The 26385-nt window shown below is 35.3% G+C and overlaps 1 protein-coding gene across 3 annotated transcripts in view; it reads right to left on the bottom strand.

The window, feature by feature from the left end:
* LOC122746799 (SPHK1 interactor, AKAP domain containing) overlaps positions 1 to 26385 on the bottom strand; it is a 155197-nt gene that overhangs the window by 46867 nt on the left and 81945 nt on the right. The window lies entirely within an intron of this gene.

Here is a 26385-nt window from a genome sequence, read left to right as displayed (position 1 = left end):
CCCTCCCAGGGTGGTTGTCCTGATCAAATGAGAGAATAATTGCAAAGTTCTTCACAAACCTTAAAATGCTACATAGGGGCAGCTAGGTGGTGCAGTGGATAGAGCACTAGCCCTGGAGTCAGGAGGACCTGAGTTCAAATCCGGCCTCAAGACATTTAACACTCACTAGCTGTGTGACCCTGGGCAAGTCACTTAACCCCAATTGCCTCACACACACACAAAAGCTATATAAATACTAGTCGTTGCCATCGTCATCACCACCACCATCATCATTTCATATGGGAAACTTTCTTTACTAATGCAGATCAAAACCTATTCCCCCACTTATTATACTTTAAAAGTTGCCTCATGTACTGTGAGATTAAACAATTTGCTTAGGGTCACACAGACAGTGTTTATCAGAGATAGAATTTGTACTCAGATCTCCTGATTCTATATCCAGCACTCTTTCTGCTATAATATGCTTCCTAAAGAAAAGAATACAGTCTTTCTTATCACACTCATTTCCATAAGTGCTTAGCTAACTGCTTGTTATGACAATAACAAAGGTTCTTTGGGGAAAATGTTATTGTTGTTCAGTCATGTCTGACTCTCCATGACCCCATTTGGGGTTTTCTTGGCAAAGATACAGGAATGGTTTGCCATTTCCTTCTCCAGCTCATTTTATAGATGACGAAAGTGAAGCAAACAGGGTTAGGGGACTTGCCCAGGGTCACATAGCTAGTAAGTGTCTGAGGCCAGATTTGAACTCATGAAGATGAGAATTCCTGACTCCGGGCCAGCACTTTATTCAAACCCCACCTAGCTGTCCTTGGTCAACATATACCTCTTTATTTTATACCTGCCTTGGTTTTAACAATCAGAGGGTTGTTTGACAAAGTTCTCTATTTTTAGATCTTTCAGAGAAGTTTGTTTGATATAAACATATTTGTGGGAAATAGAGAGGCCTTGTCTAGTGATAAATGAATTGATGTATTGCTGGAAGAACAGACCCATATCCTGACATTTTTTCTATAAATTAAAACACAACACAAAAGTAAAGTATCTCTAAATAGTAGGATGCTGTTCACAGGATCTCTTGGAGAGGCAAATAAGGAATTGGCAACATTGGTTTTATCATATATCTGTGGGCAGCAAGAAACATTGTTCCACGGGTTTATCCCTGGTTAGTTTGTATTGCTGATACTCCTGATAAGCACATATGAAGATAATTGTAGTTTATTCACCAGCATCTGTTACAGAAGATGAGGAGGTAGAAAAATTCGGTGACAAGCTTGATAAACTCCTCCAAATTAAGTTAATTTATCCTTTAAAACTCAATATGCAAGCATATATACAGAGCAGTAATGTAGTAATTATGATGTTTTGTATATAAAATATCATAGCATGCTTTTTAAAATGATCTCTAATTATTAAATAATATCTAGGAAGTGGCTCAGCAGTAGGTTGCTGGTATTTTGCCAGCAGGGCTCAGGTTGATCTTTATATGTTGAAAATCACCAAATATTTATTGGAATAGTTTTTTTTTTTAATCAGACTTGGCTCCTGTTGAGCTAAAACCTTTTCTTTTCAAATTAATTGCAGGCCACTTATTCAAATTTTCATATTAAATTCAACAAGATCCAAACCTAAGATGGAGCTAGAACTCTTTTGACTAGTAAAGATGTAGGGTTAGGTACTGTCTTCAAATATTTGAAAAGGTATATGTAAGAAGGAATGGATTTTTTTCTGCTCACAGAAGAGATAGAGAACTAGTATTCTGACAAATAATGAGGAACTTGTTGCTGAGATAGAAATAATGGGAATCTTCAGAGCAAAATTTCATGTTATTTAAGGATAGAAAATCTGGGCATACTCTGACACATACCCTAGATTTTGAGAAAACCTATTTCTAAGAACTTGGATAAAGGGCAGGGAGGATTCCATGGCCTCAAATTCAGTAGGACAAGTTGGCCATGGGAGATGGAAAACTGTCAAGAAATTTACATATGCATATATATGTGTATATATATATGCATATGTAATGTGTATATATATATATATAAAATGCACACAAACATACATGTGTGTACATTTATAAGACAATGTTGCATGTGGATAGGTCAGTCTCATAGTTAGGAAGACCTGGATTAAGTACTACCTCTCACATATTACTTGTATGATCATGGGTTTTAGTTAATTAATCTCTTAGTGCCCATGGCAATTCTCTCAGACTATAAATTACAGAACTACTGATCTTCATTGATCTCCCTATTTGTATGAATTTATAGATCCTGTCTGTCTATCCATCCATCCATATATCTACCTACCTCTTTATCTGTTTCTGTCTATGTATGTATGTATGTATGTATGTATGTATGTATCTGTCTATCTATCTATCTATCTATCTATCTATCTATCTATCTATCTATCTATCTATCTATCTATCTATCTATCTATTCTCTCTTATGTCTGTCTCTGCCTCTGCCTCTGTCTCTCTCAGATAAGTGAGGAGATATTAAGATAAATCATTATTCAATAAATGCACTTTATTACATTTGGTACAATTCATATCATTGTATCTCATTGTACTCAACACAAAATTCTTGTGATTTGCTCAGCTGCTTGCTGTTGGTGATCTTTAAAAATTTGCAGACAGTGGAATAAATAACATAATTAGAGACAGTCAAATGTCCTGATTTTTTTAAAAACAGGAGAGAGAAGATTCTTCAAACTATTGTTTAATGAATTTGATTTGTGATTTCTGCCAAAATTCTAGAAGTCATTTTTTACAGGATTGGCTTGGTAATATTTAGAAATGAAAACGGTATTTAGCATGTGTCCATCAAAAGTAAGTCATGTCAGACACAGCCAATTTATTTATTTATTTAGTCATTCATTTATTTAGTCATTTGTTTATTTATTTATTTGTTCATCCATCCATCCATCCATCCATCCATCCATCCATCCATCCATCCATCCATCCATCCATCCATCCATCCATCCATCCATTCATCCATTCATCCATTCACTTGTTCATTCATTCATTCATTCATTTATTTATTTATCCATTCCCACTTATATCTTTCTTTGTCTCTCTCTTTTTCTTTCTTTCTGTATCTGCTCACTTATTTATTTATTTGATCATTTATCCATTCATTCATTCATTTATTTATCTGTTTATTTATTTATTTCTTTGTTTTTGACAGGGTCCATTCATTGATAGAGTAAGGGGATGCCATTAACAGAGGACACTTGAATTTCTCTTCACCAAGGCATTTGAAAAACCATTCAAGGTATCATGGTAGACAAGATAAAGAAGTGTAGGCAGCACGATAATATAGCCATACCATATGCTATATTTTTCATTACTGCTTGAATTACCAGACACAAAGAATTCATGGATGAATGTTAGCTGAAAGAGAAGTGGGGGAACACCCCAGGTATCTCTTCTGGCTTCTTCTATTCAATATTTTTTAATCATCATTTTGGATTAAGGAATAGATAGCATGAGGATTTTTAGATGAAACAAAGCTGACAGGGATAGAATCTGGATCTCAAATGATTTCAGTAGAGAAATGTGGCCAGAATAACTAACACCCATCAATTGCACAGTTGAGTTCAATCACTCAACAGACCCTGAATCTACTCTTATATATTTGTCTAAGCCACATATCTGCATCTTGTCCATAAAGGCATCACGAGAGACTTTGATGAATGCCTTGCTAAAATCCAGGCATGCTATGACTACGAATTCCCTTGATCAACCAGTTGAATAGTGTCATTAAAAAAATAAGGTTATTCTAGTTTGACCTGTTTCTGACGAATCCATTCTGGATCTTCATGATCAATATGATATAGAATTTTTCCAGTAATATTATTGCAACAAATAGGGAATGTCTCCTGAAATAAGCCACACCTGGGAGGCACTGAAATGGTTGAAATGAATGTTAATTTTCCAATGTATTATTTTACAAAGATTATACTACATTTTTAATATTAAAATAGCTGATTCATAAATGCTCTTTCCTGACTTGTCAAGCCATTTCAGGCATGGTCTGTGAAGACAAAGTAAATTGGAAAGTTAAGCAATTTTCCAGACAATTGGACCAATACATTTGGTCAATTCAGAGCATCTAAACCACCACTGTAACAAAACTTTCCTTTTTCTTCAAATATCAAGGTTTGGGGCTTCATCAAGGCTCCATGTCACTTTTCATTATTAGGCACAGCTTCAGAGAACCAAATAATTTACCAACAATGTCTAGTAGAGCTATACTTAAGGGTAAACAAAATTGAGACAATTATCCTTCATATCATATTTTGTTAGCATCTCTGAGTTGCTAAAGCAAGGCAGTGAATCAGTGAGGTATCCCAGTAAGCGAGATGCTGTGGTTTCAGCCAATGCCGCAATAAAATATGATAGAGCATTATAAATCAATTTAAACTTTCATTCTGCCTCTATCACACCATTTAATGACTTTTTTTAGTTTAGAATGTGATTACACAATTTTTTTTTTTTTTTGGTGTGTAAGGCAATGAGGGTTAAGTGACTTTCCCAGGGTCATACAGCTAGTAAGTATCAAGTGTCTGAGGCCGGATTTGAACTCAGGTCCTCCTGAATCTATGGCCAGTGCTTTATCCACTGCGCCACCTAGCTGCCCCCTACTATTTTTTTTTAATATGGGATTTTGGATATGTGTACAGGCTGTAGTTTACCCTGAACCATACAACTGAAGCCTTTTTTTTTTGCTTTTTATTATGTAATATAGGAAGTTAATTCTGGAGGAACAAGAAGAGGAAAGAAAGCCTCCTTTTCTTTTAAAAAATTTTATTTTTAATTTATGGAATAAAACAAGCATTTCCATAGCACAATATAATAAAAAAGATGATTGTCCATGAAACTGCAAATCTACTATGTACAACTTGCTATTCCTTTCAAATATATAACAAAATTATTATATAAATTTCTTTTCTTGTTTTTTTTACTTCTCCCTCACCCTTCCTAGAGATGGCTATCATTAGACAAAAATAGCTATACACACGTATATATATATGTATATGTATGTATATACATATATATGCAAAACTATTCTCTACATATTTCTATTTCTAAGTCCTTTCTCTGGAGGCAGATAGCACCTTTCTTCTCATGTCCTTTGTAGTTCATTTGAGTAGTTGCCCTCACCACTCTACACAACTCTCTAAGACTCCTAGGTTGCAGGTCAGTACTTATCTGCTTTGGTCAAAGCAGTTCTCTCACCCAGAGTTCCCTATGCCAATCAAATCAGAAATTCAGAGAAAACTAAAAATATGTTCCCATGTAAATCATGTTGATCTAAATTTGATTGAATTCTGAGTCAGTTACATGAAATTATATTTAATTATTTCAATGGCTCTTTGGATATTCCCTTCAAGAGTATAGATAACCATTTTATCTCTTCTTAGCACCATGGTAATCCACAGACCATAGAATCTCAGAGGTAAAAGAAACTTCAGAAGCCATCTGCCTGAACTAGAAAAAAAATGATACAGTTTTATAATTGGAGCTAATATACTACTTAAAATTTGATATTACTATGTTTATCAGTTTGTAAGGTGCTGGACTTCCCTAACTTTAGTCCTACAAGGATTATGTAACCATAAGCAATCCAAATGGAATGGAAATTGGCATAATAAGTGCCTTAGCTGTTAAATGGTATTAGATGTTCCCTAAGTGGCAAAAAGATATGTGATATAAATACATCAACTAAAATATATTAAATTAAATGAGGTTAAAATACTTAAGTCACTTTGGTTCATCTTCATAAAAATGATTTATTAAATAGTTCACCGGATAAATTGTTAGAAAGGGAGGTACATAGAGTAGTACACAGGTACCTGGTACCTATTTTTAGGAGTATAAAGTCTAAGATTCTTGGTTTTAAAATTATAAGTCAGGAAAAATGGTCTAATTCATACTTTGTCTGTTTTCAACAAATTTCATGAAAGCGGTTTGTGTTTATTTAGGATTGTTTTGTTTTCCGTGAAGAATTTAGTTTCCTAGAGATTATACAAAATAGGGGTTGTTACCCACTTACAAAGTCATCAAATCAAAAATTTAAAGCTGTAAGGGAGCTTAGAGGTCATCCAGTCCAATTCCTTCATTTTATAGATCAGGAATATGAGGTCCAGGAAGTCATAGGGTTCCAGAATTAGAGTTGCAAAGAAACTTGCAAGCTGCCCCATTTTTCAGATGAAAAAACTGAGGCCCAGGGATGCTACTAGTTTGCTCAGGCTCACACGGGTAGAAAGTGACAAAACGAGAATTTGAATCAAAATCCTCTAAATTCCAAATTCAGTTTTCCTTCCAGTGTACTCTACTGCCTGGAAGATAGTTGATATCGCCATTATTAGATGAGCTCAGATAAAGGCTGGATGAACTCTTCTAGAAAATATTTATATACTATGTAGGGAGTTGGACAAAATTTAATGACTTACTCAAGAATTACACAGGTAGGAGAAAAGCTGGGATGTGAACCCAAGTTCTTTGCCCTCGGAATCTCTAGTGCTCTTTCAACTGTATCACCATGCCTTAGACATTTTTGGTATCTAAGACTCAACAGGTTCACTTTAGTAATATGGAATGAGCTCTATAGAGAAATGATGAGGGCATCAGACATTGAGGATACATAATTAAAGACTAGAAAGGTCCAGGTTTTGAAACTGAACATTGAAGTTTCTTGATATTCAACATTATTTGTAAATTTCTGGCAAAAAAGGGAATGAGATAATTAGGAAAAATTGAAGTCTTTTTTCCCAAGCTAAGAGTTATAATTATTTTATAATACATGAGAAACAATTTCAGCATATGGTATGCAAATCATTTGACTAAGCTGTGTTTTATAAACGTATCTCATGTTTTAGTCAGGACATAACGGTAAGCTCAGCTGTGACTCTCATGGTTATCTCAGGGGAACATGAACAAAGAATCAATGGTTTCCAGGAACTTTGTGCTTTGAGGTCCTGTTGAATATTCTAACAATGTAAACACTGCCAGGACAGGCATTATTCCTGTTCTGTCTTTATATTCCCAGCATCTTTCCTGGTGTCTTTTGTGCAAAATAAATGCTCACTGAATTGAGTCAGGCAAAATCCCACTCTCAGAGTTAGGAGAGACCCAAGGAGACATTTAGTTCAACTCGCATCTTTACAGACACCTCTTCTACAAGATCCCTAACAAATACTCTTCCAACTTCTAGTAATGGGAAATTCACTACTTTGTTAGGCCATTCATTTCAAGGCTCTACTTGTTTTCCTTTACATCAGATTCAAGGCTATGCTCCCATTGGAGGGGAGGCTATGCTGCAGGATAGCCTTCTGACAGTGGAGTTTTTCCGCTCTGATTTCAGGTGTCCCCCATGGAACCGGCCAATTTGCATAGCAAGGGTCAGTGCAAAATTCTGTTTGGGGGGCTTGTTATCAAGGAGAAAATCAAGCAGGTGGTAGATGAAATATTATTACTGTGTCCATAAGCACAAGTTGCCTCTCTTTCTTTTGTGTTTATTCTTTCCTTATTTTAGGTGAAAGAATACTCTGAAAGGGAGTATACAAATGCCCAGGAGACCCATCTGATATCCGTCAGAGGTTCCAAAGCCAACTCACAATTGGCATCTATGCAGAGTCCACCATTTTATGTGCAAAGGAAGAGTATGCCTTGGCATGGGAGTAGGGAAGGTATTGCTTTTGTAACTGTTGTTCTTGCTATACCTTTTTGGTTATTCTCTTTTCTGAAAGCTAAATGAGTTATGTTGGTTGACTGGCAATGTGCAACACAGGATGCGGGCTTTTAAGTGAAAGTATTAGAAATTCTAACCCCTCAACGTTACAAGAGGGGAGACCCAGCTTGTTGGTGCAAGTGGAGTTAGGAGAATAAAATTGAAGGGGATCAACTCTACCTGCTTGGGAAAACTGAAACCTCTACATAATACCTTGGCTCCAGGAAGATTAACTAGAAGTGGGGTAAGGAGAAGCAGAACACATGCTTATCTTGCCCTCTGATGGTGTGGAAAAACAGGAAAAACAACTGTGTTTCAGATAGATAATGAATTATGGTTAATAAAAGCATTCCCTACATTGGCCAACATATTTATTATACCAAGTTATCAGACATCTTTGAGCAATGATGAGAGAATATAATACTGGTATTCCCTCTGTCTTATAATGGAGTCCTGAATCTTCTACATTGTCTGACTCCCTGTGTTTATGTTGTTACATTTTAAGCCCAGGCAGTCCAGGATCTCTGAGAGCTGCCTGGATGTCTATTCCTGTAGTTAGTGAAAAATGAACTCATGAATCACCAGGACTCAAAAAGGTTCATTTGTCTCATTTACTGGCACAGGAAAGATGAATCAAGTAGGTTCATGTGACAACTTAAAGATATGCTTTCAAAGTTCTAAATGTCACTGCATGATTAGAAAGGGAGGCATGACTGAACTTTGAAATTAATGTTTATCGCTCATCTTGTTTTAGGATTACTCTTGTGCTATAGTGCAAGAAGTTTGGAAATATTATATAGAGGTTTTTTAAAAAAATAAAAACTACTATTAAGTATGCCAAAAGCATACTAGTTATCCTTTGCAGGTAAGCTATGGAAGTTATTATGAGCAGGTACTAGATAAAGTTAACAGTAAAAACTCAAGGAAGAACTGGTGGCTAAAATAGAAATGATGAGCACCCTGGGAGAAAATGACCATGCAGTTTTAGAATTTGAGATAGAGAAGAAGAAGAAAGCTGGGAACAGCCTGGTATGACCTTTGATTTTAGGAGACAAGGTACCTACATTCAAGTGTACTCAAATTATACATGGATTCTCAGCCAAGGAGGAACAGGAAGTTCTTAAGAATGAAATTCTGAAGACCAAAGAGAAATTATACTGACGAGGAAGAAGCGAGGGAATTGACTTGAGTCCTATGTAGCTTCACAGTAAACTTAACCAATTTAGCTGGAAATAAGAGCAGATACTAGAAGATGAATACACAAATGTGGAACTAGTCTGTAAGAGTAGTATAAAGAATACTAAGGCTTGGGATGAGTTGAGGCCAGTAAGAAATACTGAGGACAATAAAAAGGGTAGTTTTAAAAATTTTTTAGGGGAAATGACAGCTAGCATAGCAAAGTGGATAGAAAGCTGATGTTATAATCAGAAAGACCTGGGTTCCAGTCCTATCTCTGATATGAACTGGCTTTGTGGTCTTGGATAAATTACTTAACCATTTATTGTTCCCAGACAATACCCTAAGCCTGAAAGTTGAAGAACAAGTATTGTTCTACATTGGCAGGGGATATTCTTCACTGGGACCTCCCTACACTGATAAAATCATAGGTATGGCAAAAAAAAAAAAGTGGAAAAGAGGATGATAAGAAAGGATAAGCCTAGTGCTTTGGCTAAATGGAATAACATTAACAGATGAAGGGGGAAAAGCAAGGAATTCTTAAATTTAGTTCAGTTGAACAAACATTTACTAAGTTCTGTTGCAAGACACTTTGCTAGGTTCTAGAGTTTTCTCTGCCAAGGAGAAAGGGCTTTGGACTGGACAAAAATACCTAATAGGGAGTTAAAATCTAAGATAAGTATGAAGAAACAAGAAATACTGAAAAATCTGGCAGATATGATTATAGAGACATGACAGTGAAGAATTGATAGGATGTTGAAGGAATTCAAGAAGGGCAAATCTAATTTTTTACAAAAGATAAGAGAGCAGAGTCTGCCAACTTTTTGATTCTTGGCAAAATTTTGCATCAAAAGCAATGGATTCTGAATGTACAGAAAAGAAAACAGTGATCACAGAGTACTAACAGCAGCTTTGAAAAGAACACGTCCTTCCACACTAACCTTATTTTCTTTTCTGACAGGGTTATTAGACTAGTAAATCAGGAGCATTCTATAGGCATAGTTTAGATTTAGACAAAGCATTTGACAAACAAAGCATTTGAAGTTATCTTTGTAGGCAAGATGGCGAGATGTTGTGAGACAATAGTACACTTAGATGGATTTGGAATGGGCCAAATTATTGGACTGAAATAATATTCATTAATGGATCTGCATAAATGTGGAGGGAGTTCTCTAGTTCAGTGAACCAGAGGATCTGTCCTTGGATTTGTGGTGTTTAACATTTTTTTTTCCTAAATCAGTGACTTGGATGAAATTATGGACAGAATGCTAATTAAATTTGAAGGTCATGTGAGTTTGAGAGGAATAACTAACATATTGGGTGGCAGAGTTAGTGGGGTATATTAAAAATGAGTTACACTGCTAAAGCAAATCTAATAATGATATTTAAATGGGGATAAATTTTAAATTTTGCGTTTGACTTCAAAACAATCAATGTCACAGATTCCTAGATGGGAAAATCATGGTCAGATAATGGTTATTCTGGAAAAAGATTTGAGGATTTGGGTAGATCTGGAGTGAGAAAGAATCTATGACTACCCAATGTCATCTGTTCTACCTTTAAACATCTCTAATCATTTACTTTTCTTTTTCTTCAAAGTAAGCCTGAGGGGCAGCTAGATGGTTCAGTGGTAAAGCACTGGCCCTGGATTCAGGAGTACCTGAGTTCAAATCTGGCCTCAGACACTTGACACTTACTAGCTGTGTGACCCTGGGCAAGTCACTTAACCCTCATTGCCCTGAAAAAAAAGAAAAAAAGAAAAAACCAAAACAAAACAAAGTAAGCCTGAATCTGCTTCTTTGCAAACCTACCGCCCCTAGTCCTGCCCTCTAGGGCCAAGTAGAACAGCTATAACCCCCCTTTCACATCACTGCCCTTCAAATTCACACCTCTCTTCCCATCCCCAGGTCTTCCTGATTTGGCATCAATCATTCCTTTATTTGACCCTCAGATGGTAAGATCTCAGGGCCTGTTGGAAATTCTGCTGTGGTCTTCCCAGGGATGAGTGCTAAAGCAATATCGCTCCCCTTGTCTCAGATACGCCACTTTCTCAAAATGGTGCTTGTTTTTTGGCCTCTATGTCATAATGCTGACTTATAACAAGGGTGCTCACCTTGTGATATGGTCATTGTCCAGGCCTCTGATAGACCTTCTTCTTAAAATCTCAAAAAGATGACAGCATATCAAACATCGAAGACTTTTCCAGTACCACAAACAATGTAAGGATGTGCAAACAAAAATCAATAGGCATGCAGGGAGAGCTGCTCAGCTAAAGAGACACCCTCACACCCCTCCTCTGCCATGAAATTCTCTCATGCTCTCCTTTCTTTCAACATAACCATCTTTGCAGCCACAGTATAAAGGAAAGTGTTGAAGACAAGCCTTAGAAGCCCAATGCTCTCTGCATTTATATTTGCCCTTTCAGGCAACCTCATGGTGGGAGAGAGGTTGCGGTCACTGGCAACAGCTACTCCTCAGCTCACTGGAATATGACAACAGAAGGATGTACACAATGTATTTTTCATATTTTTCAAGCAGCTAGTGGCTCAGTGGTTACAATGCCTACCCTGGAGTCAAGAAGACCTGAGTTAAAATTCAGCTTCAGATTCTTACTATTTGTGTGACCCTGGGCAAGTCACTTAACTTCTGTTTACTCAACTGTAAAATGGGCATAGTAATCACAAGGTTGCTGTGGGGATGAAATGAGATAGTATTTATAAAAGTGTTCATCACAGAGAAGGTGATATATATTTAATATATATATATACTATATACTATTATATATGAATGTATGTATATATATACACACATATTTTTATATATATGCACTTTTTTATTTTTGTACATTTATATATTTTTCCAATTAACCAGTAACTCTTTCAGTCATGAAAGCTGGGAGAGAGGAATAAGTATATATGTATGTGTGTATGTATGTATATATGTATGTATATGTTTATTCCTCTCTCCCCACTTTCATGACTGAAGGAGTTATTGGCTAGTTGGAAAAATTCCCTAAGGCTCAAATGACTACTTCTGCCTAATAATGACAAGGACTTGTGAAAATAACTTAATCTCTTTCTGTCTACCATCTATTTTCCTCTGTAATTCCTGTTACAAAGGAGTGATAAATTTGTGCTGATGACAGAACAGATTTCTTGTAGCTACAGATCATCATAGTGAAGGAAATTATAGTTTAAGTGGGGTGTTTAATAAAAACAATTTGCTTTCTCTAGGCATGTGAATCAATTTTCTTTTGAGAGATTTGAGTTGATGCCTGCAAATATGTCAGATCAGAAATAGAGAAAGCCTTATTATTGTTTTATTGTTCACCCTTGCCTCCTTCATACCTCTTCCTAAGGAAAAGGCAATAAGAGAACACTCAGATGGAAAGGTCATTTTCTTCTTTTGTGTGAGATCAGCAACTAGGTGGCACAATGAAAAGAAGGCTGGATCTCAAGTCAAGAAAACAAGTTCAAATACGACTTCAGACATTTACTAGCCATATGACCTTGACCCTGGGCCAGTCTTTGTCTGCCTCAGTTCCCTCATCTGTAATGTGGGAATACTAATGGCATCTGCTTTCCAGGGTTGTTATAAATATGGTGTGTGTATATATATATATATATTATATATATTATATATATATAAATGAAATTATATTTATAAAGTACTTTGTGAATCCTAAAATGCTACCTATTATTATAAATGTGTTTTCAAAAAAATCATAATTTTCCTTGTGGAATTGTACATTCCTGTAATTGAAGATTATGTGTGATTTTAAAAGGAGAAATACCAGTTTGCCTGAAAACATGTTTTTCAGATTAAAATAAATTGAATTTTATTTTCAACTTGTTGTTGATGTGGTATTACTATTTTTCTATGTGACACAAGTGTTTCTGAAGCCATATTGTATGTATTTGACTTGTTTTAATATGAATTATAAAAGTGTCAAACCCCTTAACATTTATACTAAATTTAACTTTTGATTAAAAAATCACATACACATGTAAACATGCATATACGAATATGCATTGTATAGACATATATGATCATATACATTATCTATGTATATGTGCATGCATGCACACATATACATATATGCATGTTCCCCCCTCCCCCTCCCTATTAATTGGCTAGGCCATGGAGAACTTAAGTGATTTGTCCTCATTCACATAGTTAGTATGTGGTAGAGATGGGACTTTCATTTAGATTGTCCTGACTCTGAGGGTAATTATCTGTCACAGTTTGCAAAGAAGAATAATAGTCCCTATTAAACTTTATCTGTCTCAAAGCGCTGACGTAGGTAATAGTAGAAAACTGATAACTGACAGTATATGTGTAACTGAGCCCTCAGTTGCAGCATTTGCTAATTTCCAAGGTGTAAACGTTCATGCTAAAAATTTAGCAATTGTCTCTCAAATCAGTAGGAGATAGCTCCAGCATATCCCTGGATAGAGTTAATTACCTATGAGAAAATAGATAGTTCTGAATACATCATCAATTTGGGTATGGCTAAACAAACCGTGGTATATGAATATATTGTAATAGTACTGTGCTTTAACAAATGGTGAAGAAGCATGGGAAAAGTTATGTGAACTTATGCAAAGAGAAGTAAGCAGAGCTAAGAAAAACAATATATACAATTATAGTAATATAAATCGAAAGAACAAGAACCACAAAGCAATAAAAATAATTATGGAAAAATTATAAAAAATGAGTTGCTTCAAAGAAGAAAAATGAGAATACGTCTTCCTCCCATCCTTTGCTTTGGACTTTTTGGATATAGTAATTGATTTTACCCATTCAAAAATTATCTCCCTCTTTTTCTGAAAAAGAAAAACAAATTTTCTTTTGTCAAATGGGAAACCTCTCTATAAGGGGGCAGAGGGAGAGGGTCAGTGGGAAATATAGTCCATGATAAAAACAACATATATTAATAAAGAATTCAGATTTATACAAATCTTGAAAATGACTCAATATGTGAGCACTAAGATATTTTATATTTTTTGTAGTTACTTTAATGGATTTTTTTTGTTTCCACCTTGTTTTTTTGTTTTTGTTAGGATTTTATAGAAACAATAATGATTTTGTAGATATACTTTGTATCTCGGTATGCTCACTAAGCATAGCGTATTAATTATGTTTCTCCACTGATTATCTGAGGGTTTTTTTTTTTTCAGTACTTTGACCACTCTTCGTTGGTGTTTTTGCCTTTATTTTCACACTTTTACGTTATTGCTACATTTTTTTTTTTTTTTTTGGTGAGGCCTTGGGGTTAAGTGATTTGCCCAGGGTCACACAGCTAGTAAGTGTCAAGTGTCTGAGGCCAGATTTGAAATCAGGTCCTCTTGAATCCAGGCTGATGCTTTATCCACTGCGCCACCTAGCTGCCCCTATTGCTATTATTTTTGAAAAATATATTCAGTAATAGTGAGGAATAGATAGCTTTGCCCTATTTATATTTGTCCTGAGAAAATTTTTAAAGTTTTTCTGATAAAATTATGCTCTTTTGTTATTAAGTACAGATACTAATTTATTTTTATTAAAGAAGGGCCCTTCCACATGTATTCTCTTAAGGTTTTTTATATAAATGAATTCAGTTTTTGAGAGAAGCCTATTTTATTTCTATTGAAACATTCTTTGTTGTTGTTGTGTATATGGTTAATTATTCTAATTGGTTTTTCCCTTACCTTTCTTGAAGTACCCATTTCACTGTTTCCCCTCCCTGTGTATTTTAAAGATAATGTCTTTTGGCATAGATTTGTGTGCATATATTTTTAAAGCATTGTCAATCTTTTTATTACTATGATAAAGAAGTTTTCTTGAGTAACAGTAAACCAAATTAATACATTTTTATAAGCATCATCAATGACTGATCAGTTACTGAGTAGGGGAATCCAAAGGAATTCACAAGTTTCTTCTTTGAGTCAAGAATGTCATGTTACTTTGTCCTTTTATTGTACCCTTTTGGAAAACACATCACTGGCTTTTTCTTTCTGAGGAACTGAAAAATATAAAGACATAGTTGAACTCCTAGCTGACTTACAAACTACTTGCCAAAACTATGACTACCATTACAGCTTTTCTGCCTTCTGCCAGGTTGTAATTAAGAGGCTACAGTAAAACTGGGTGGCAAATTAGGGTTTACTGGACTAAAAATACCTTGACTAATTACAGTGTGGAAGAAAAACAAAGAGTGGATTTTATGCAGGAAACAATATTGTTCTTGAGAGATGCTTTATCATACTTTGGTGAAAAAAAAAGAAAGGAAATACATTTGACTAATTCCCAGATGCAAACTAATGGAAAAGCAAGCACAAACTGTAATTACTTCAGACATGTTGGACAGCTAGTTTAGCTGAAGGTAAGAGGTAGCACAAGGGGAATTTGGCTTACATGAAATTGCAACAGCTATTTCTAGGGGAGGTGGCCATGAAAATCAGTTTGGTGAGATATTCTAAAATATGATGAGTATATTGAATGGGAGGAAAGATACTAACTACCATGATGCTAATATAAATTATATGTCTTCCTCAAAGGTGCCATATTTTCTGCTGGGATCCCATGTTGGGAAATGTTGTGACAGAATCAAAATTGTTTTAGTTTCCTCCATTTTGCATTAATCGTGTGTGGAAACAGTGAATACTTACTGTTCAACGCATTAAATAATCAGTTGCTTTATTAAAATATAGTTACCAAAACAGAGAGAAGCTACTCATCTAGTTAAAATCCTCAAAAGGTCATGGAAACTTTCAAGAAAAACACCTAGGAAGGTAATAATAAAAAAATGTCCAAGTTTGTAAAATCACTGACCAGCCAGTTAAGTTTTAATGATAGGCATAAACAGGAGGCAGCTAGGTGGCATAGTGGATAAAGCATGGGCCTTGAATTCAGGAGGACCTGAGTTCAAATCCAGCCTTAGACACTTGACACGTACTAGCTGTGTGACCCTGGGCAAGTCACTTAACCCTCATTGCCCACTCCCCTCCACAAAAAAGTCCACCTAACTATTCTTTTTACTGATGTGAACTAACCATCCCATACTTTATCATTCTATGTCACTGTCGTGCATGTTTCTCCTCCAAAGAGGATCCATCCACTACACTTGAAACCTCTCTTTTTTCTCTTAATATTTTTGGGGCACCACTTTACCAACTAAAGTTGTCTGCTGTCTTTCATTTTTTATTATAGGATCAGTTAGCCAGTTAAAAAGCATGCATTCGATGTTCACTATGTGCCAGGCCCTGTGAAATATTCTGGGGATACAAAGGGAAGGCAAAAACATAGTCCTTGTCCCCAAGGAGCTCCCATTCTAATGGGAGAGGCAACATGAAAACCATTATATATGTACAAGATAAATACACCAAGAAGGGGAAGCAGTGACCAATCTACCCTTTTTCAGGTCACGCATATTCTCACTTATGCCTTCTATAATAGGCTTGAATGCAAACAATTCCAGTGCGGAATACAGTGCCTGGCACAGAGCAAGGGCTTAATGAATATTAACTTACTGAGAATTCTCCCATGGTTTCAATCATCGTCTCTATATTGATGATTCTCTGATCTACTTATTCAGCCCTAAGCTCTCTTGTAATCTCCAGACTCTTGTCTTCAGCTGCCTGTTAGACACTTCAAACTGGATGACCTAGAGACATCTAAAATTCAATTGGATTCTTCCGCTCACCAAATCTCTCTACTGTGGAACTTCCCTATGACTCTTGAGAATACCACTATCTTCTCAGTCACTCAGGCCTTTAATCTCGGGGTTATCCTCTCTCACCCACCATATAAACTCAGCAAGCAAGGCCTGTTATTTCCTTCAAAGCACATCTTGAATATAATCTTCTCTCCTCTGATAATATCACTGCCCTGGTTGGGTGCTCAACATTTCACACCTGTACACCAATAGCTTGCTGGCTGATCTCCCTGCCTCAAGTCTTTCCCCATTCCAGTTCTTCCTCCATTCAGCAGTCAAATTAATCTTCCTAAAGCACAGAATTGATTGTATCCTGCCAACCCTCCCTTATACCCCCATGCCATAACTCCAGTGGCTCCTATAGAATCAAATATAAAGCCCTCAGCATTCAAAGACCTTCACAACCTCATCTACTTCTACCTTTCCAGTCATATAAAATCTTATGCTTAGGCCCTTATGCTTTGCATCTCAGTGACACTGGCCTTGATTCTTCATATAAGACACTCCATATCTTGAGTCTGGGAATTTTTATTGCCTGTTCTCCAAGCCTGGAAAATGCTTCTCTCCTCATCTCTGCCCCCTGGTCTCCCTGGCTTCCTTAAAGCCCTGTGTTCTATAAGAATACTTTCTTGATTCCCCTTAATACTAGTGTCTTCTCTTTATTAATTGTCTCCAATTTATCCAATATATAAAACACACATATGATATTGTGAACATATTTGTTTATATACAGGGTTCCCTTTTAGATCATGAACTCCTTGAGGGTTCCCTTTTATATCATGAACTCCTTGAGGACATCTTTTACCTTCTTTGTAGCCTCACTGCTTAACATAGTGCGTAGCACATATTAGGTGTTTAATAAATTCTTATTGATTGGCTGATGTGCTGTAGACTCCTTCCTTCCACCATACATCTTTTCATTGCTGTTTTGGCTATTTATAATTTACATCCTTCTGTGACTGTGGTGGTTAATGACTCATAGATATGTAACTTCATCAGAAGAATATTGGAGATGAAGAAAATGTTTTTGTTTTTATTTTCATAAAAGCAAAAGAGTATAGAAGTGTTAAAGGCACTGCACACTTTCCCAGATTTGATCTTGATCCTCTCCTTTTCCAAAATTATGGACCTAACTTGTTGGTCCAATTCATTTGATTCAAATATAAGTGAAAGGAACATATTGTCTGAGGAAATCCTTTGAGACTGAATTTCATTTCACTGAGTCAGATGATATTTTTTTAAAAAATCAATAAAGTATGTATACAACGGGTTCTTATATTATCTATACTTTAAAGATATGGTCTGTGATAAACATTTATCTGTAAAGATCCTCTTTATTCCCTTTTCATATTTTAATCAAGGGTACCTTCAGAATATGCATAGTTCATTCTCATAAAGCTTTCACAGAGATTTAAAAGCATATACATGGGTTGAAAGTTGCTGATGTATTCTTGTTCACTTCTTCATATGTAAAACACTGATTTTTTTAAAAAAAATTCTATTGGACTTTCATTCCTTTGAGATATTATGAAAAATGACCCCTGAATGCTTTAAAAATTATGTTGCAAACAGAATGGCTTTTTTAAAAACTGAAGTACTTACATGTATCTGTTCTTCCTGACTTTATTACTGTGAGTACCATCACTACTTCTATAATACCCACAATACATTGGGTATCAAGGTGATATAGTCCAAATATAGTAGTTCTAATATGATTGACAATATAATAGAGAATTATGAAAATACTGGCAGATCTGTTTAATTTCACATCTATTTGTTATCTGTTTTTGGTTAAAGAAGGAATGAGAAAAGGAAGAAAAGAAGCATTTATCAAGTGTTTACTATGTGCAGAGACCTGTGATAAGAGCTGGGGTCACAAATACAAACGGAAAATTGAGGCTCAAAAAAGAATTCACTAATGGGAGGGCCACAGAGGTCCAGGCATAGGCTTTATGGAGGGATAATCCAGGATAAGCAGGCGTTACGGAGGGGAGGCTGTTGTAGGGGAAGGAAGCCAACACTAAAGGAGAAGTAGTTTAGATATATAAATACAGATTAAATAATTTCTAATTAAATTCAGGGTCACAGGAGGTATATTGTTCATAACAAATTTCTGGAAGGTTGACCTGTATAACCCCTTTCTATTCTAATATCTTATGACTCCAGCTGCTTAAACTATTTTTTAAAGAATGACATATTTGAAGGATTTGGAAATTTAATCAATGAGAAAAGTATTATTTTATTCATTTCTAAACAATGACAAATATAACCTTCTTGCAGTGCTGATTGGTGACATCCTTTATACTTGACCTGTTAAAAATAAAATTCAAGGTAAGATTTGGGCAAAGGGAAAGTTGAAATGGATAGTGTGAGTTTATTTTTATAACAATTAAAAAGGATCCATCTGTCTTTGCCACACCTCTCTTATTCTTCCTGGAAACACTAAATTGCATTAAGGCCATTAGTCTTCTTTTAGCTGTTTGAAATAAGAAGACACCCTTCTCCCATCCATTGTAACTCCCAAGACACCATAGTTCTTTATTAATGTAGAAACTCTAGTACTTCAATGAGATGTTTGAAAACAGAGAGGCAAGGAATGAGAATGAAATTGAGGACATGCAAATGGTAATGAAGGCATAATTATTTTTTATTAACAGTGCATTTTTGTTTTTGGTTCCTAAAGGTACTTTCCTCAATTAACATTGAGTATTTTAGAACTTTCTAAAGCAAAGCTTCCCTAGACTATTAAAATGATATGAAAAGAGTAAAATTTCTGTGGTGTATGAAGACACACACCACTTATAATTATGGTTATTGGGAATTAGCTAGAAAGCAAACTCAGAACGTGGTTTTTTTTTTTTTAAGCAATGAATGTTAGCTTCTGAACATTTAACTGAAAACTACAAAATGGTTGGGAATGACATTTTCATGATTTCTGGTTATTTGCATGAAAAAATGACCCAGATGTCCAAATTGCTGCATTTCATCTACATCTATGGTTTTTAAAATATACTGCTACTTGCACTTAAGCGCTACTTAACCTTTCAACTTCTCTTACACTAATACTGATGCTTTTCATTACTCCTTTAGAGGGGTTATTAGTAATAGGCCCCACTAACAATGTGAGATTGTTGATATTTTCTTCCATTATTGATAATGGCTATATTTGTGCAAAGCATTCTCTCTAGAAATAAATTAATTCTCCCTAATAACTGCCATAAAGATTTGCCTATTTAGAATAACATGAGTTCAAGATGAAAAATTGATTATATATGCAAATTTATTTTAATAAAAGTAAATGTGGACTACAAAGTCATTAGTTATGTTTGTGGTTTAATTGTAAGAAAATGCTATTTACTGTAAGACTTAAAGAAATATCACACTTATGTGAATATTGCTACCTGTAATCTAATTTCAAGTGCAGTTGATATTTGTTTTTTATTCTAACCCTAGGGTTACCTCTCTAACTAGTATGTCATAGCTGACCTGTATATAGTACACTAAAGTATTGAAATAACTTTTTATACATTACCTTCTTTAATCCTAAATATAGCAATTTAAGATAGAAGCCAGAAAGACAGTAGTCTCTACTACCCCCATTTTATACATGAGGAAATGGAAGATTAGAGAGGTTAAGTGACTTAGACTTAATCAGAAAGCTAGGATGTATCAGAGGAAGTATTCAAACCCATGTTTTTAAGGTCTAGTGCTCTAAAATAATCTTTCCTTACTGGGTAGAAAGAAGTTAGGTGATTTTTAAAAGTTCTTTCCTTTACAAATAATAGAAATAGAAAGCATCTTCCATCATACCTAACCTACATCTGTGTAGGTGTTACATAATGGAAATAATGTAATAATGCATTAGTTACTCACTGGGAAAAATTGGAAATAGACAAACATTGTATAACCCTTAAAGACAGATGATCTGAATATTATTTACATTTGTTTTAACAAATACATTGCACTGATTTTTCTAATGCCATTTTCTAATAGCATTCTGGTAATTTTTCTGTTAATTTTTAATCTGTACCCACTAGCACATTTTATTTTTTATTTTTATTCTTTAGAAAATCATTGTATGCTAATATTATAGTTGTTATGCCAACTTCAAATCAATACATTATTCAAAAAATCATCTGATCAATAACATTCTCTCAATGAGGCATCATTAAAATCTGAAAAGCTAACAGAGCCAGTAAGTGATTGATTATTTGTAGGTAGAGTTTCTCAAACTAGAATTTGGGCCCCTGATTAGAGATCCTATAGTGTTGTGAACCTCTAGATTTAGAATGAGGAGATATTTGGTTTTAAATCCCACCTTTCACACATCTTAGCTTGTGATCATGTGAATGTCACTTGACCTTTCAAGAGTCTCAATTTCTCCAGCGATAAAATGGGGATAACAATACCTGCAGTATATGCAGTATAGAATTGTTCTGATAATCAAATCAGTTAATATATGAAAAAGCACTTTGCAAACCCAAAAGTTATACATGAATGTTTCTGTTGTCGTCCCGTCATTTCTGACTCTTCATGACTCTATTTGGGCTTTTCTTGGTAAAGACGCTGGAGTGGTTTGCTATTTCCTTCTTCAGTTCATTTTACAGATGAGGCACCAGGGGCAGCTAGGTGGCGCAGTGGATAGAGCACCAGCCTTGGAGTCAGGAGTACCTGAGTTCAAATCCGGCCTCAGACACTTGACACTTACTAGCTGTGTGACCCGGGGCAAGTCACTTAACCCCCATTGCCCTGCAGAAAAAAAACCCCCAAAACCCAACAACAACAAAAATGAGGCACCGAGGCAGGCTTGCCCATAGCTAGTGAGTGTTTGAGGGCAGAAGGCCTGGCGCTCTATTCACTGTCACCTAGCTGCCCCATCTAAATGTTAGCACTTATAATTAAGCCACAGAGTGATTTGAAAAAGATCACAGGGAGTGATATTTCCAAGCCCTTATCAGTTAACAAGTATCTATCGAGCCCTTATCATTCACCAGGCACTGTGATAAGTGCTGAGCATACAAGAAAGGGAAAAACATTGTCTAATCAGTCATCAAGCTAAAGCCAACATTCGGAAAAGGTATTCTGACCTACTTTTTTCCATTTTCTGTTTTTTGTTTTTTAATTATTGCTTTCTCTTTTTCCTGGTCTTTATGGTTTCTTAGTCAACCAACCAATCAAAAACATTCATTAATCACCTTCTAGGTACTGTGCTAGTCACCTGAGGGGTCAGACAGAAATGAAATGTCTGATGAAAAGAGGAAGAAAAATAAGATTGCTAGGTTCTGAATTGTCTTTGAGTAGTGGGCCAACCAAAAAGATGTGTGGCTGATGTTCACCTCTTTGTGTGTGAAGTGATGTGAGACATGAGGTGAGTTAAGGGGTCATGGAACCCCTCTAGCTTTAGAATATCTAGTAAGGTCATGGAATTGAACCTAGATTGATCAATCCTGAGCCTTTTTTTCTTTTCCCTCTATATTGCCTTGCTTGGTGATCTCATTAGATCACATACATTCAATTATTATTTCTATGCTGATGATTCTCAAATCTACTTAACCCTGATGTCTTGGCTGACCTCCAGCCTCAAATTTCTAACTGCCTATTGGACATCTCAAACTCTATGTCCTATAGATGACTCAAACTCAAAACTGAACTTATTAGCACTCAATGCTAGTTGTTTCCCTCTGAGATACCTTTCATTTACACTGTGTATATCTTGCATATACATACATATTTACACACTTACATATATACACATATACATACATGCATACATATGAAGAGAGAGAGGGAAGAGAGAAGAGAGAGCTGTGTGAATGTTAGATTGTGTGCTCCTTTATCTTGTATTTGCCTTTATTTGTATTCCTGGTGCTTAACACAGTGCCAGGCACATAGTAAGCATTTAATAAATGCTTATTGACTGATTGTTGTTGGTCCAGACTGCTTGAATCTTATCCATTTAGATAACCTGAGATGGCAGGTATGATTTTGCAAGAGGTGAAACTGTATATGAACTGGCAATCAAATACTTAAAGATTTTTTTTGTTTTTGTTTTTTTTTACTAATAATGGTCATTCCAGATAAGGCAGCTAATCTGCTTATTGTATCTTTTCATTTCCTAAAACGTCTCCTCAGGTTTGTCAGACAATCTGACTGGGGGAGTGGATCTCATTATTATTCAAGAGCTATAGCTCTAGGGACTTAAGAATGCAAAACAGGTGTCCACTGTGAGCTCTCAGAAAGTCACAGAACCCTTTTTATCTCAGGTCCCTGAGTTGTAAAACAGAAGCTACCATTCTTGGAATTCCATAGGGGCGCTGCAAAGGAGAACTAATTAAAGATGTATGGCACCCTGACATATTAAAGAAAATAGAGTAATTCTGCTGAAATGAAAAAGAAGATTATGAAGTCTATCCTTCTGAAGTTTAATGATATCCTAAAGAGAAACATTGTTTTTGCTTGATTGATAAGCTTTTCATTTAACAGAGAATGAAGCCAAGTATAATAGCAAGAATGGTATGAAAAATGTATCTCAAAGTTGTTCCATGATATTTTAATAGCATATGTCATTTTGTCAAAACAGCTAAAGAATTTCCCACAATTGAAACTGAGAAATTGTATAAATACTGCAAGGTTTTTTTCTCCTCTAAAACATACAAATGTATTACTCACACTGATTTTTCAAAGGTGAAAGGGACTTGCCTAGGGTCACACAGAGAATAAGTAACCAAGACTGGATTTAAACTTGGATCTTTCTGACTCCTGGACCAGTGCTCTATCCACTGTGCCACCTAGCTGCCTCTCATAGTACTTTTTTATAGTATATTTTTTTATAGTACTTTTTTATTTAAAAATTTTTAGTATATATTTATATATAGTATATATTATATATAGTATATTTTACATAAAAATTGGAAAACAAAGTAGATTCCCACAGATTAGGGAATGGGAATGGAATATTACTGGGTCATAAGAAATGATGATTATGAAGAATACAGAGAAGTGTGGGAAGATATACATTGATGCAGTGAAACAAGCAGAACAAGGAAAATGATATACACAGTGACTTCAATAATATAATTACAAAAGGAAAAAGATGTAATTCAAAATGAATTATTCATGGTTGGTATTTCCATTTTGTCTTCACTGTTAACATTATTATCTGAGGAGGTAATGGTGGAGTCAAGATGGTGGAGAAAAGGCATTGACTCACCTGAGGTCTCCCCAAAAACCTCCAAAAATTTTAAATAGTGTCTCAGAACAAATTCTGGAGTGTCAGAACCCACAAAAGGATAGGGTGAAATAATTTTCCAACCCAAGACAATTTAGAAGGTCAGCAGTAAAGGTCTGTTGCACCAGGAAGAGTCGAGCATGCTTTAGTGAATGTCACACATTAGGAAACCATCAGTAGGCCTTGGGGGGAGGGGGGTGACTGAATCAGTGGTAGCAGTTACCAGACTTCTTAGGAAAAAATGGGATATTCAATGAAATAGAAGACTTTCAAGCATTCTTGATGAAAAGACCAGAGCTGAATAGAAAATCTGACTTTTAAATATAAGACTCAAGAGAAGCATACAAAAGTAAAGAGGAAAGAGAAATCATAATGGATTCAATAAGGTTAAACTGCTTACGTTCCTATGGATAATGATACTTGTAACTCCTAAAAACTTTCTCATTATCGACAGTTGGGTATAGAAATTTAACTTACCCTACACGAAAGTAGAAGGGGAAAAGGATAACAAGGGGTGATGTCACTGCAAAAGTGGGGAGTGGTTTGGGGGAAGTAAAAGTCACAAGCAAAACACTTTTGATAAAGGACAGGGCAAAAGGAGAGAAATAATAGGATAAATGGGAGAGGATGGAGGAAAACACATAGCAGTCATAAATGTGAAAAAAATTGTATAGAAAATTTCCCTCATAAAGACCTAATTTCTCAAATAAACTAAGAATTGAGTCAAATTTATAGAAAAAAGAACCATTCCACAATTGATAAATGGTCAAAGGGTATGAACAGGTAGTTTTCAGACAAGGAAATAACAGCTATCTATAGTCATATGAAAAATGATCCAAATCAGGAGGACCTGAGTTCAAATCCAGCCTCAGACACTTACTAGCTGTGTGACCCTGGGCAAATCACTTAACCTTCATTGCCCTGCAAAAAAAAAAATCATGATAGATTTCTAGGGACTATTAATACTATATAAAATGAAAAAGCAGGAATACTTTGATAGCTATAAATTATACTCAGATTATCCAAATTTTTTTTGCTTTGTAAATTTTATTTAAGGGTCATACTCTATAATTTATTATTTTCTTTTTCGCTGATTGTAAAAACAATTTTAAACATTCATTTAAAAAAATTTAAGTTCCAATTTCTTCAATGTTAGTCATGTTTTGAAAGGAAACAAACCCCCAAGAGGGGTTTGAACTCAGTGAGGCTGGCTTTGAACTCAGGTCCTCCTGAATCCAGGGCCAGTGCTTTATCCACTGCGCCACCTAGCTGCCCCTACCATGATTTTTTAAAATTTGAAATTACTATGATTCATATACAAAGCTAAATGACCTGCAAAGGAACAGACAGTGACTGCACATCAAAAATTCAATAAAATGTGAATGTAATTTTTAATGAAGCCTCAAGTCATAAAAAATGGGCCCTTTCAAATCTAAAATTAAACCAAAACAAACAGGAAAAAAATGGCAGCAGATTGCAAAGGGGCTAAATTAACTTGTAATTAATACAAAAAGGTTAAACTATAAAGAAACACTTCCCACCAGAATCTCTACTAAGATAAACATCTCAGCTAATGACTTTTGTATATTAGTTTCTAATCCCACTGTTTCCTAACATTTTTATCCCATTTAAAAAGTGAGATTTAAAAAATCATTGTCTAGGAGCAATTTTGCATATTTGCAAATTGAAAGAAAAAAACCTTAAATGGCTAAATTTCCCTAGTTGGCAAAAATCACCACATTTTCATAGTCTCAGAGTTGAAAGGGACTTTAGATAAAGGTTGGATAGTATAACTACCACCTGAAACATATAAGGTTTCTATTAAATTTTATTTTATTGTTTTTTTAGTGAGGCAATTGGGGTTAAGTGACTTGCCCAGGGTCATACAGCCAGTTAAGTGTCAAGTGTCTGAGGCCGGATTTGAACTCAGGTACTCCCGACTCTAGGGCCGGTGCTCCATCCACTGCGCCACCTAGCTGCCCCTCTATTAAATTTCTGATAAGTGATTATTTAGTCATTGTTTAAAGATCTCTGGTGATGAATTGATTATATTCCAAGGAAATTAATTCCATTTTGCATAGTTCTTAAGCTGAAATCTGCCTCCCTGTTATATCAAATTAATATTTTCTCCAAAAAATGTAGCATCCGGAGCTGGGCAAAATGTTTCAGATACAGTTATATCAGAATAATGCACAGCAAAAATTATGCCAGGCCTCATTTTGGACACTTCTATGAATGCCGCATCATTGGCTTTGTAAAAATTAAAGAACCATATAAATGTGTTGTTATTGTTGTTGTTGTTGTTATTGTATAACACACACCCCTTCCCAAGATCTAGTTATATTATGTCTGTGGTATTTCCCTGATCTAGCTGTTTAGCAATGATATATAAAAAAAAGAAAATGTGATTGTTCTGGCAAGATTGGTTCTTCGCTTCTTTTTAAAAAATTTTTATTTTTGTTTTTTCAGGGCAATAAGGGTTAAGTGACTTGCCCAGGGTCACTCAGCTAGTAAGTGTCAAGTGTCTGAGGCTGGATTTGAACTCAGGT

The sequence above is a fragment of the Dromiciops gliroides genome, chromosome 3 (assembly GCF_019393635.1).
Source record: "Dromiciops gliroides isolate mDroGli1 chromosome 3, mDroGli1.pri, whole genome shotgun sequence".
Taxonomy (NCBI): Eukaryota; Metazoa; Chordata; class Mammalia; order Microbiotheria; family Microbiotheriidae; genus Dromiciops; species Dromiciops gliroides.
Note: the sequence above shows the minus strand (reverse complement) of the source record. Positions and strands in the feature narration are given on the sequence as shown.